The following is a 12280-nucleotide window of genomic DNA, read 5'->3' as shown; positions in this document are numbered from 1 at the left end:
CTCAAAAGAAGATTATTAAAAATTCAATACTGAACAATGGTGTCCCTTGAGCTGTCAGACCAAACTCCCACTCTTGCCACTCAGGAGTTCCTAACTTGTGCGTAGAGGATCAGCACAACCCAGATTTGTGCTGCGAGTGCACCTGCAATATAAAAGTTTAATAAACATGAGATGAAATATGAGACGTTTACAATTCTCTGTAACGTGAAATTAGAGCACAGATCTTGAAGAGAAGGATGAGAGGGTATGCCCCTCCTCCCCCTCCCCTCCTCCTCTTCTGCTCCCTCCCATTTAGCGGGAAATTTCCCTGAATTTAGCGGGAAAATTTCCCCACTAAATTTAGCTGGTTAAGTTTCCCCCTAAATTTAGCGCAGAAATTGATGTCACATGACCTCAACACAAATGCAGTTTTTCCGCTAAAAGTAGCGGGGAAAATGACGTCGCATGACCGTGTCACGTCATCCATAAAAAAATTCAGTTTCTCAGCTAGACTTAGCGGAAATATTAACGTCACATGACCACAACATTAATTCAATTTCCTGCCAAGTTTAGTTGGGCGGTTACGCCGACAGCGACGCCGCAAAACGCGGAAACGGGTGCTAAGAGCTGCGCTAAAAACTAAATGCATCAGGTGAAATAAAGTGAACATTAGAGATACTGTAAGAAAAAGAAGAGAATCTAAGATACCGTTCTCAGATCCTTCCTTTTGTCCGTTCTCAAATGTTTTGATTTCAAGAAATGTTTATCTCTTTATTCATACCCAGAGAACCCCTCCCAGTTTCAGCATGAATGCAATAAATCAATGCAGACTAGACCTTGTAAACTATAATCCACATGAAAATGAATGTTTGCCACATAGTCATGTATGAGTCAGTAGCTCAGATCTCTAAATACATTTGTATTGAGGAACATTCTTGAAGAAAACTTCTGGGCTTCGAATTCAACAGTTTGTACTTCCATAAGGAACACTGTATGGCACTGATTTCTTTTTTTTTTTGGTGACACATCAGAAACAGCACAGCACTGTCATCCTCGCATACCTAACAAGAATTTGTATTTTTTTTTTAGCATGGCATGTACTATTCTAATGCTCATACAGCATCCTTTAACAAAATTTCCTTTGTAGAGCTTTTTATTGGTTCTTATTTAGCTCGCACGACAGATTCGGTACCTTGAATTCTCACTTGGCATCAACAGTTTTATATATGAATGTAATAGCGAAAGACAAGATGTATGGACTTGAGTACGGCTCAGCAAGCACAGATGTTGAGAAAAGTACTGAAGAAAACTCAAATGTCAAAATAAAAATAAGCTGGAATGTGGATACAATTATGGACATGGTCATGAATACAGTTAGCAGATTCAATATGAAGAATGTGTGTTAGATGCACGCTCAAAGAAACCTGTTGCATCTATATTCATTCAAATTACTTTGCAGAACCCAGCGCTGCAGTCTCAGGTGGGAGTTCGCTGAATGAGTCTACTGAAAATGAGTGTAGACGGAAAAAGCAGTTTGATCTGCGATAATGAGCATTACATAAGTGACATGTCATTATTACTGTTACAGTGCCGAATGTTCCAAACTGTCAGTCGCATCATTCTGTGAGTTCCCTCCGTACATTACAGGGTTTGGCTCTCTCGAATGCTTTGCGAGAAAAATGATGAACTGGAAATATCTAGAGTAGTTCTAGAAAAACTATTTCCAGAATCTTATCTCAGCATCGCAAAGAATATAAAAAGTTTCTAAAGACAAGGTTAGTGCAGGAGTTGAACTAAATACTTTGTTTTTCGAAACCATCTTGCCGTAGTAAACGTATGAAGTTCCCCTAGGTAGAGCTAGTCATTACGGATGATTGTGCCCATTGCGTACCATAAAAATTTAATTTGCGACCTACAATATTTACAAACTCAATTAACTCTGAATAAGTGGACCACTTGGCATTAAAGATTGGCCTCACCATGACTGTCTGCCAACATCTACATAATAATTTCCATGAACCAATGTATTTCAAGAAAATATTTGGTACGAGCTGCTTAAAACACAAGAGCACTTTTTAACAAGTGCTGACTATGTTAGAAAACATGATTGTGCTTTGAAGACGGGGACATAGGAAGGACAGACACCACAGAGTGCTAACTTTCAACTGATTTAATTCAAGAACCTCAGCGTAGAAACACAATGTGTCACCGCACCACATCTCAACCAATCCGTGGCCCTGCCACGGACCGCAAGTACGCCAACTCCTTATCCGCCAAGTCAATTGACGCCACACTGACACAACACATGCCGGAACTATTTATAGCATCAGCCTCCATAATCTCTCTAACAGTCATATCTTTGTGCCTAGCAAGAACAGTAGACTGAGCAAATAATGGTTTGCACTCGCAGTCATGATCTGTCGTGTCACTGTCATGACTGCGGGTGCAAACCATTATTTGCTTCGTCTACTGCTCTTGAGAGGCACAAAGATAGGACTGTTAGCGAGATTATGGAGGCTGACACTATAAATAGTTCCGGCACAAGTTGTGTCAGTGTGGCGTCAATTGACTTGGCGGATAAGGAGTTGGCGTACTTGCGGTCCGTGGCAGGGCCACGGATTGGTTGAGATGTGGTGCGGTGACACAGTCCGTTTCTACGCTGAGGTTCTTGAATTAAATCAGTTGAAAGTTAGCGCTCTGTTGTGTCTGTCCTTCCTATGTCCCCGTCTTCCAAGCACAATAATGTTTTCTACCGCACTTTTTAACACTAATGGAAAGCCTGTAGTGGGCCACAACTTAAGCAGTTTTCACTTCATTATAAAGAGCAATCACACATATGTGAACCATGAATATAGGCCTGCACTAAATTTTTTTCTTAAGCTGAACGTGCTATGCTCTGTTTACTATATAAATCTTTGCAGAGCTGACAATGTGCAAGTTCCTGTTTTTCTATATTTCACATGTCCCGACTGGTGGGTGTGGTAGGGACATAAGATTGATGACACCAACGAAACACAATGATTATTTTAAGAATTTGTTTGGGTATAGCACGAGCAAGGCGATCTGCGAGAAGTTATTTCTGTGACACCGTCGAACCTACATCTGCGGGCTTTAAGTTCACATGATAATCATGTCTGCAGACTCCTTTTTGTAATTGGAATTTCATCCAACCCAAGATTTGAATATGTTTTTTTTTGCATTTTAGGCTTAGTAGTGCTTTTGCTGTTCTATTAATAGGTAAGAAAAATGCTTATTTCAAGTGGCATACCTAACGCCTGGTGGCACGAGGACTCCCCTGTCGTGACGCTGATCGAAAGTCACAGGCAGGGATATACTGCGATGCTCTTGTTGCTGGGATTACCTCCCCCATGGTCCTGGCCAGACCACAGAAAAAGATTGAGTCCAAGCTTGTGGCCACTAGGATCTCCAGATCTCGAGGCACCCAAGTAGCTGAAAATAAAAACAAATCACAATCAAGTACTTGGCAGAGCTACATTAGAATGGCTAGCATATTCTTTCGTGATCAGCACATAGATCCTCTTATTTTAGTCATAGTCACCCACCAGGACAAGGCTACGTAGGCGTTAAAATGATGGGTACCGAATTTAGGCGAATGATCAAATGCATTCATTTAACCCCCTTTCGCCCCAACCTGAGAGACTTCTGTCAAATATTCACATTCAACTGTAAAGACTACAAATAAAACTACTACTGCAATGCAAAGCCGTATAGTGGGAGAGTTTAGCCAGCGGGTGTGGCAACGAAGGCGCCGGAGAGGAGGAAAGGGAGGAGAACGCCGAAGGAGGGATAGAGAAGGCAGCAAAGAGGCAAAGAGATGACCGCCATTTTGACGCAAAGCTGTCGGCACGGAGCACTGTTGAGGCTATGAGTCGTCTGCTACGGGCTTATTTTTTTTTTTTTTGTCTAAATAAAAGTGCGTTCAAACATAGAGGAACTTCTTTTTTTAGGTTTTTAAGCCACCGAGGAATAACACTATATCATTTTATTGCCAGAGCCTGCCAAATAAAAGGAAAGAACCGAAATTTGAATATCGATCCCATGCCGGGCGAATGAATGAAAATGGCGGCCCTCCCCGCTCAGCTGGGAGCAGCCTAGAGTTCACGCGCATGCGCTCACGCCTCTTGCTCTGTGCCGCGGGCTGATCAGCTCACTCGGAAGGAAGACGTTACGGCAGCGAAATCATAGACTGCCAGACTCTCCCCATATATGGCTCTGCTGCAATGGAAAGATTTTCCTACCCTCGTGCTCAGCGAGTGTCGACTGTGGATACAACTCCAGTTCATACACTCGCTGAACATGAGGGTAGAGTGTACCAGCAGAGGGCAGGTGTCTGTATACAAAGAGTTTAGTTGGCACACCAAGAGGCTAACGAATAAGAATGGGTACTACTCTGAGCAAAATGCCAAAAAAGCGTGGATCTCGGCTTGACACTAACAGCGGCACACAGTATCTATTTTACTGACAAAGGGGTACTAAATCATTACTTTCAGCTACCTAACTAAACTAAATATTCTTCCCGGCTTGCTTTTTAGGAAAATCTCTAAATTTGCAAGAACTACGAAGACAACGGCTAAAAAAAAAAAAAAAAGCAATGGCAAAACCAGCAATCGAATTTGCCTGCTCTCCAGTAGCACGACATCTATGGCAGGCAGACCTGCAGATTGAGCAAGCAGTTTAAAAAACAGAGTATGTCCTATGTATAATTTTTTTTATGCTGCAAAGCAAGCGCTTGAAGGAGGTTTCACGACATTAACGAAATTTCTTGCAATCAGTTGAGAACAAATTACAGCAGTGAACTCCTTGCTCCTGGCATAACGTTTTAGTGTTGCCCACGGAAACTCACATAAATTTGTAAATAAAAACAAAAAAGACTAACCTTCATAAAAAAAATCTATAACTGTGGCAAAGAAAAGTTACCTTGAACAAAACATGTATAATACAGTTGTACAGCATCCATTTGTGTGCTTAACCAATTTTGAGGCAAATCGGCGACAATGAAAAGAAGACGTTTGAGTACAATTAAGGGAAAGACAGAAAGGATGCATACCTACAACAAAAAAAATTTAGAACGACCACGGGCAGGAAACTTTGGTGAGGCTCTCGGAGCGACTCCCTGATATGGGCCTGCGCAGACCAGAGAACAAGATCGGTCAGAGCTTGCAGCCGTAAGGTGCTTCATACCATGAAGTTACAGAAGCGGGTGCAATTGGAAGCAAAGTGCATTTCATTTCTCTGAAAAACGAAGAGTTTAATAGCTCGTATGCATTCATAAGGTGATACAGTCATGAATGCACAGACTTTTCAATGCAGTGCTATATCACCAACTTGTTAACCATGCCGGGCAACACTAAAAACTGAGAGCATTATTTTAAAGTATCTCAGCTTAAAGTTAACCACGACAGAAGCTTCAAGCCATCCTTGCAAATTCAGTGCACAAAGCAAGCCATGTGACCTTCTAGTTGGACGCCATGGTACGTCTAGCTTATAATCATGTGTCATGCTATTTTAGCTGCAATGGCTTGTAGTGTCAAAAGTGGTCCAGCTTAAAGAGACTAAAAGTATAGACGTTTATGAGTGGGGCCCTCACCTAGTCTGCAGCTACATTGCGAAATAGGACGTTCCAACCGGGATGTTTGCTGCCTGTAACCACACGATCAGCTTGTGCCCAGCGATTGTTCCGAGCTGAATAGATATCCTCGACAGTGCCATTATTTGACAAGCATTTCTATGAATGTTAAACATGATTGACTTACAGAGAGACTCCACCTCAACGACTAATGACTTGGGATACCTAACTGAATACTGATATATCAACTAAATGCAAAACAATTACCTGGCAAGCATTAAATTTTTCAAGAGGCTGGGTCGACTCTGCATTAAGTTGAAGGAGTCGATGCGTAATAGGACAATACAAACAAAAATATGCCTTAGAATTCCTTTTGCACCCCCAAAATGATGTGTTTTTGAAGGTAAGGTACACAATGTTCTTGATTTAGAAAGTGCCTCAGCTGTACAAATGCATATGCAATAAGGGCACTTGCCAAGCCTATTCTACTCAGCTCTGTGCAGGTTAAACTAAGTTAGAGTATAGAAGTACACGCTCACTGACACCATCAGAAAGGCAGGGAGAAGTCTCCGTTGTTCCACCTCCAGCCCGTCTGCTGCCTTCGATGACGTTTCAGCGCCTGATGAGCCTGGAGCGAGCACATCTGTCCAAAGCGGGGTGAAAAGCACAAGCACGTGCTGGAGCACGCCCAGCCATTCTCTTTTTGTCATCGGCTATACTACATATTTTTAGTAAGACATATTTTTAAGTGAGGAAAAGTACTGCAAATATGCAGTCCACCTTAAAGATAACAACAGTTGCCATTCACCATTTTCCAAGTAAGTGCTCCCACCTATCGTAACATCTACACATATGGTACGTGAGTAGGTTCAGGACTGAGAGGCTAGAAAACGAAGCACTCACAAGGCTTGTCTGGCCCTTCCAACCTGGGGGTACATTCGTTGCAAGTTCCCGATTTGTAGACAAAATGATTTAGAATGAGCAAATCTTGTCTACGCCCGAGGTAGAACATTGAATTGCGATTCCCCCATATTGTGCGAACCATCCTTCAAACTGCGGTACCACCTGCAAATGAACTATGTTGTGCTGCGGCACGCGTCCATGCTGCCTGCTTCAGAGGAGAACCACTGCTCCTGTTGAAGACGACATCCCACAGTGTACAGGCAACAATGTTTAACGAACTAAAACAAAATTGATATCATTCAATAGACACAGATAGGCTCACAAAGTGTCGACACCATGATTGTTGTTGTTGGTTTTACTCTTGCATACAAACAAAAGTGACTTTCTCTCTCCTCCGATGTACAGTAAAACCCCCTTATCTTGGTGGCCCCTATTTCTTCTCGAATCAGTCACAGAGGACATAATCACAGCCACTGAATTCCGCAAAATTAAAGGCCACGAAAATTAAAGGGTCGCCAACATTAAGGGGTTTACTGTTCTTCTGAGTGTCACATGATGTTAACATTTCAAGGAGGCTGAAGGTATTGCTTTAAGAAAAAATTGACCTATGAAAAAAAATGTCCTTCTCCAGGTTAGGCACACCGAGGTTCTTTTGCACTACCTATAAGGCGGCAAGTTTGTTTCGGCAGAGCTTTTGGTAAAACGGAGTCACAAAAGCAGTTATACTTGGCGTCAACTATTTTGTGCTGCATTATTAAGCTAGAGTAAATTCCACAGTGTTTCGGCACGGCGCTGTTTGTTGCGAGAGCATATGTGGTTTATTGCTGCATCCCATTTGCATGATCTAGAGACACTAGCGCTGACAGAGTTGGAGCACTCCAAATATTAACAGCCGACTGTAGAAGCATTGAGAGATGCACACATGCAAACTGTGCATTACTTAAAGGTGGATTCGAGCAAAGGTAAAAACAATATCTATACTTACGGCGGCCATACTTGCCTTTCCCAAGCACGACCACTTTTCCCTCGGTAGCACCATCCAGTAAGAAGCACCAGCAACACGCCCATGAGACGCCGCCGACTCCTGGATTGAATGACGACCCGCCTGAGGTCTTGGAAGGAGATCCGGAACACTGCTTTAGGTCAGATGTTCTATCTGGTGGGGCAGGGACTAAAAGTAAAAATTAACAAATTTATATGAGGCGCTACATTCCTATAGGATAGCAGTATTTTTTTTAGGCCAGTGCGTTTTAATTAAACACAAATGGTTGGTTTATATGATGAACCAGCAGCCCCTATTTTGCTTAGATGTAACGCAGTGTCTAACGTTACGTCCGACGGAACCCGAAATAAAAATTAAAGTTACGCCCAACGTAACTGTCAAGCATTCGAGTTACGTCCGACGTAACCCAAAATAAAAATTAAAGTTAACATATTTACTCGAAAATAGGTCGAAGCCTATTTGCTGGACCCACCGAAAATAAAAAAAATAAATAGTTCAAATATATGTCGACCTTTTTTTTATTTTTAAAAACGGGGGAAATTTTGGGCAAAAGAAACAAACCTTTATTTACATCACTCTCAGCTAAATCACGGGGCGATGGCAAAAACTTAATCACCGTCAGAACTTCTGGACATGTCATCGTCGTCCGAAGCTTCGTCAGCTTGGTAGACATCCTCGCAAATTCGCAACAATACTTCACTGACACCGTGGTAAAATGGCGACAAGAAGAAACGAAACAAGGTGCGAAGCGACGAAAGACGAACTACAAAGACGCAAGCAAAGCCGCCGTGTCGCCATGAGCAACACGCGAGCCGAGCCGCCTCAAACAACAAACAAAAGTAACTCCTTTTTTTTTTTTTTTTTTTTTTTTTGTGCGCGTTTGCGAGGATGGAGGGCAAAGTGCATGGCGCATCGCGTTTCTTTCCTTCCCCGTTGCCCAGCAAGGGGAACGGTAGTGGCTAGAGGCGCGATGGCGAAACCAGGCGAAACAACGCGATGGCGAAACAACCACCTGCCGCCGCGGTTGTTTTCGTGCACCAAAAGCGTTTTGAAACAAGAAGCGGCGCGGCTCTACGGCAACTCCGGCTCGGTGACCCGATAGCTCCATGCCTCCGGTAGGGTCGCAAAATTTGGTCGCGAATGTAGGTCAAAAGTCCTCGATTTATACTTGAATGAACACGGTAGTCAGCCGCGCGACGAGACACACATTATGACAGCGATTGTTGCGAGCGACCAAGGCGATGAGCGACGTTTTGAGAAGCCCAAGAACCGAGTGGCGCAAGCAGCGAAAGTGAAATCTTCGTCGCTCGGCGCCGGCACTCGTAGCTTCTCGCCGTCGCTCGTCTCGTTGATCGCTATATTGCTTACATGCCGTTCAGAAAGGCGCTCTAAGTGCTTACCATTGCATTGGGACCAGCCTCGCATCCAACCGTAACCAGTCTTGACTTTTTTTTTAAAGCCGCCGAGGTAGAAGTTAACATCGTACATACATGCGTCGTTTTCAAGCATGGCTCCTCGTTCATTGCTCGATTTATATTTTCCGTAAATGACAAACCGCAATGAAGCACAATTATTCTAGTTCAAAATTGTTACGAACACTTGGCACGCATGCTTACACTGTAGCGCACCTAACGTAATTTAAAAGTAGAACGAAAACGGGACGAGATTCGCTTACCGCTTCACGGAGACAGACGTCTTCGGATCCTAGGCCTGACGGCCGAACTGGGAAGTCGCCTGCGGTCCGGCGATCGGACGAGTCGAGCCGGCCTGACACAGGTTGACCACGCCTGGTTGAACTATGAGAGGCGCCGTCCAGTTGAGAGCCAGAGACGCAGTAGAAACGGACCGTAAAACATCTGTCCCCCAAAACGCAGAACGAGCCAGCGATGCCAAAACCGCCAAAACCACTACGTCGCCATCTCCGCGACGACCGGAAGCGTGGAAGCCGGAAAGTCAGAAAAGGCGCGACAGCGGAAGCCACCGGGCGGAAGCTTTACGTTTCGGTTTCGCTTTTCTCCGACGCCGGGTTTGCGGCTGGTAGCGACGACGCGAGGGGCCACGAAAAGACGCCGAGTTGGCCGAGTACGAGTCACGGCCCACGATACGAGCAACGGGCCGTTTGCCGCTGTCGACCGGCGATGCGGTATCCGCGGCTTGGTGTCACGATCGGTTTGTTGCCGTGCACGCTGACTCAAAGCTCGAAGTTAGGCAGTTCCGTTCCGGCACCAGCCGCACCACTTTTTCCGGTGCATCGCACGTGGAGGCCTTTCGACGCATTTAGTGACCGTAAAGATGGTGCCCGCTGTCTTCGGTGCTGTAGAAGAAGTTGCGAGACGGAAGAAGCATCGAAACCAAGGCGTTTAGGACTCCAGGCCTGGCCGCCGGTTCACTCTGAACGAGAGGCGACATGTGTGCGCACGCTTTGAGGAAGCCTCCGCGTTTCGCCGCGCCAGAACTCGCCGATCGCGACCGTACCCCGAGTCCGAGAGGCTCTTGCGCAGCCGGCAACGGCACCGAGGTAGGAGCTGCTCGTTCTGCGCTACCATGCAGTGCTCAACAGTGCTCGGGGCTCTCGGTGTCGTTCGTGCTTGCACCGATGTCTTTGTGACCCCTTCGGACACGCAAGTCGTACTTCGCAAAGGTTTGGACGGGGCCGCCCACACCGAGCAGCTCCGCTATATTCCGCTTAGTTATGATCACAATAAAAGCTTGCGTTTGTTCTCGGGAAAAAAATTGCGGGACCGCTCTCCGCGCCGCCGACGAGATTGGCCGCCTCCATGTTCTCAGCTGTTCACTCGCTCCCGCAGCGAGCGCCTTCCGATAATCCTCCCCGTTCCAAAATGCGATGCGATCTCCGTTTACATGGGCTGAATGAATGCGCACTCGACATTTCGATCCACCTCTGTCTAGCGACTTTAAGGGCTCATTCACACTGGAAGCGGATCCGCGTTCGCAAGGCGGTTGCGAACGCGGTTGTATAAGGATTCAGTACAATTGCACGCGCGCACGACGACATCAAATGCGCGTGCAATTGCACTGGATCTTTATACAACCGCTTTCGCAACCGCTTCGCGAACGCGGATCCGCTTCCTGTGTGAATGGGGGGTTATGCGATGAGCTTTGCGTATTATGCCGTTTACATGACCGCATATGGAATGCGGCAACTGGATTCAATACGACTAAGTCGCATTCATGTAAACGCGGCTTATGTTCTTTTTCGACATGTATGGTGTATGTAACGATACCGGTGGTAAACGATGGACGTTTTGTTGGAAGATGGCGGTCGTCTCTCTGCATGTATGATCTGGATATAACGGTGGTGGTGTGGTATAAGCGTTTTTTGTTGGAAAGATGGCGGTCGCCTACGTCATCGGCCGCAAAATCATACCAGCACACCGAATCATATCGGCAAGCAAACTGGCTGCCAGTATAGACGGACACGGAGCCATAGCGGTGCCGGTATCTCCAGTTATGCAGAAAGCAGAACCAAACTAGCTGCATACATAATAACAAGAAATTATACTGGTGTCAGACCAGAACTGTACAAGCAGCAGGTTTGTTTCTTGTACGTTTTTCCAATAGGGTACTGACAAAAAAAAAAAAATACCGTGAACCGTTTTGAACCGGTTACCGTTATATTTTTTTCCGGTTCAGTTCCGGTTCAGTTCCAAGATGGCGGCGAAGATTTCGGTTCGGTTCAGTTCCGGTTCGGCTAAAAATAACGGTTCTGTTCCGGTTTTCGGTTCGGTTCGGTTCCGGTTCGACACCCTGTTGGGTCCCACAAAGTAGGCGGCGCGAGGAGGTGCCAGTGCAGGTGCACGAATCGCCGTGCGACCAGCGAGCTCCAAACACAGTTTCGTGGGGAAACCGAGCCGGGCACGCCTAGCTCTGGCGAGCATCACGGTCCTCGCGACACCCGACAGAGCTGCTTGAGTATGGGGCAACATTACTAAAACACTCAGTTGGGAAACTCGCCATCGGAACCTGGGCCGCTGGCGTCCACCGAGACCGAGCTAAATGCGACAACAGCGCCACTCTTTATCATTTGTCGGTACTGTGGTCAGCTTGAGCTTTTTGAAAGCCTGTTTTTGCGTAAAAACAAATAAAAAAAGACTCTTTTTGTATGAAATTTATTGGAGTTTAGTACAAAAAGGGGGGCGCGTTATGTTTCTAAAATCTTTAGTTTGCAGGGTTTTGCGGCACAATTAATATTGTTTTTATTCAACCATGCCTCAGCCGGCCTTTCAGGTAGCGCGTCCCGCCCTAGTTGCATTTGGACTTTGATAGTTGAACGCGGCGCGTCCGCCGGGGCGACGGGGGTGGCACCCCTGTAACCTCTACCGCTGTATCTGTTTTTAGAGCCAAAATAGAAGTCACGTGCAGTTCCTCGAGAGGCCGCTGCGGGAGAAATGGTGGCGTTGTGTTCGTCATTAGCTCGGTGCTCGGAGACAGGTTGGGGCCACTTTTTCAAAGCTGTCTTTATGGGAGTTTCCCAACTGAGTGTTTTAGTAACGTTGGTATGGGGCGATTGTATTCGGTGGCAGGGGAGCGCTTTCTCCCGCTTGTGCACGTGGCGTCAGCGGGCGTGCATGTGGGAAGGCGATCACTACCGCGGCCCTTGCGAGGTGCCATTCAACTCGAACTCGTTGTGTGGCATTTGCCAATGCTTTATTGTTTTTTTTTGTCTTTTGTATACGGAAGCTCTTGCGGCACCGTGGATGTTTTTGCGAGCGATCCAGGTCCGCGAGAGTTAAACTGAAAAACGTCGTGACTTCACAAGTAGAAAAATGTGTTGCTCCTTTTTTCTT

Source organism: Ixodes scapularis, unplaced genomic scaffold (assembly GCF_016920785.2).
Source record: "Ixodes scapularis isolate PalLabHiFi unplaced genomic scaffold, ASM1692078v2 PGA_scaffold3__209_contigs__length_174095766, whole genome shotgun sequence".
Taxonomy (NCBI): Eukaryota; Metazoa; Arthropoda; class Arachnida; order Ixodida; family Ixodidae; genus Ixodes; species Ixodes scapularis.
The sequence above is the reverse complement of the archived record's forward strand: the minus strand, read 5'-3'. Positions refer to the sequence as shown.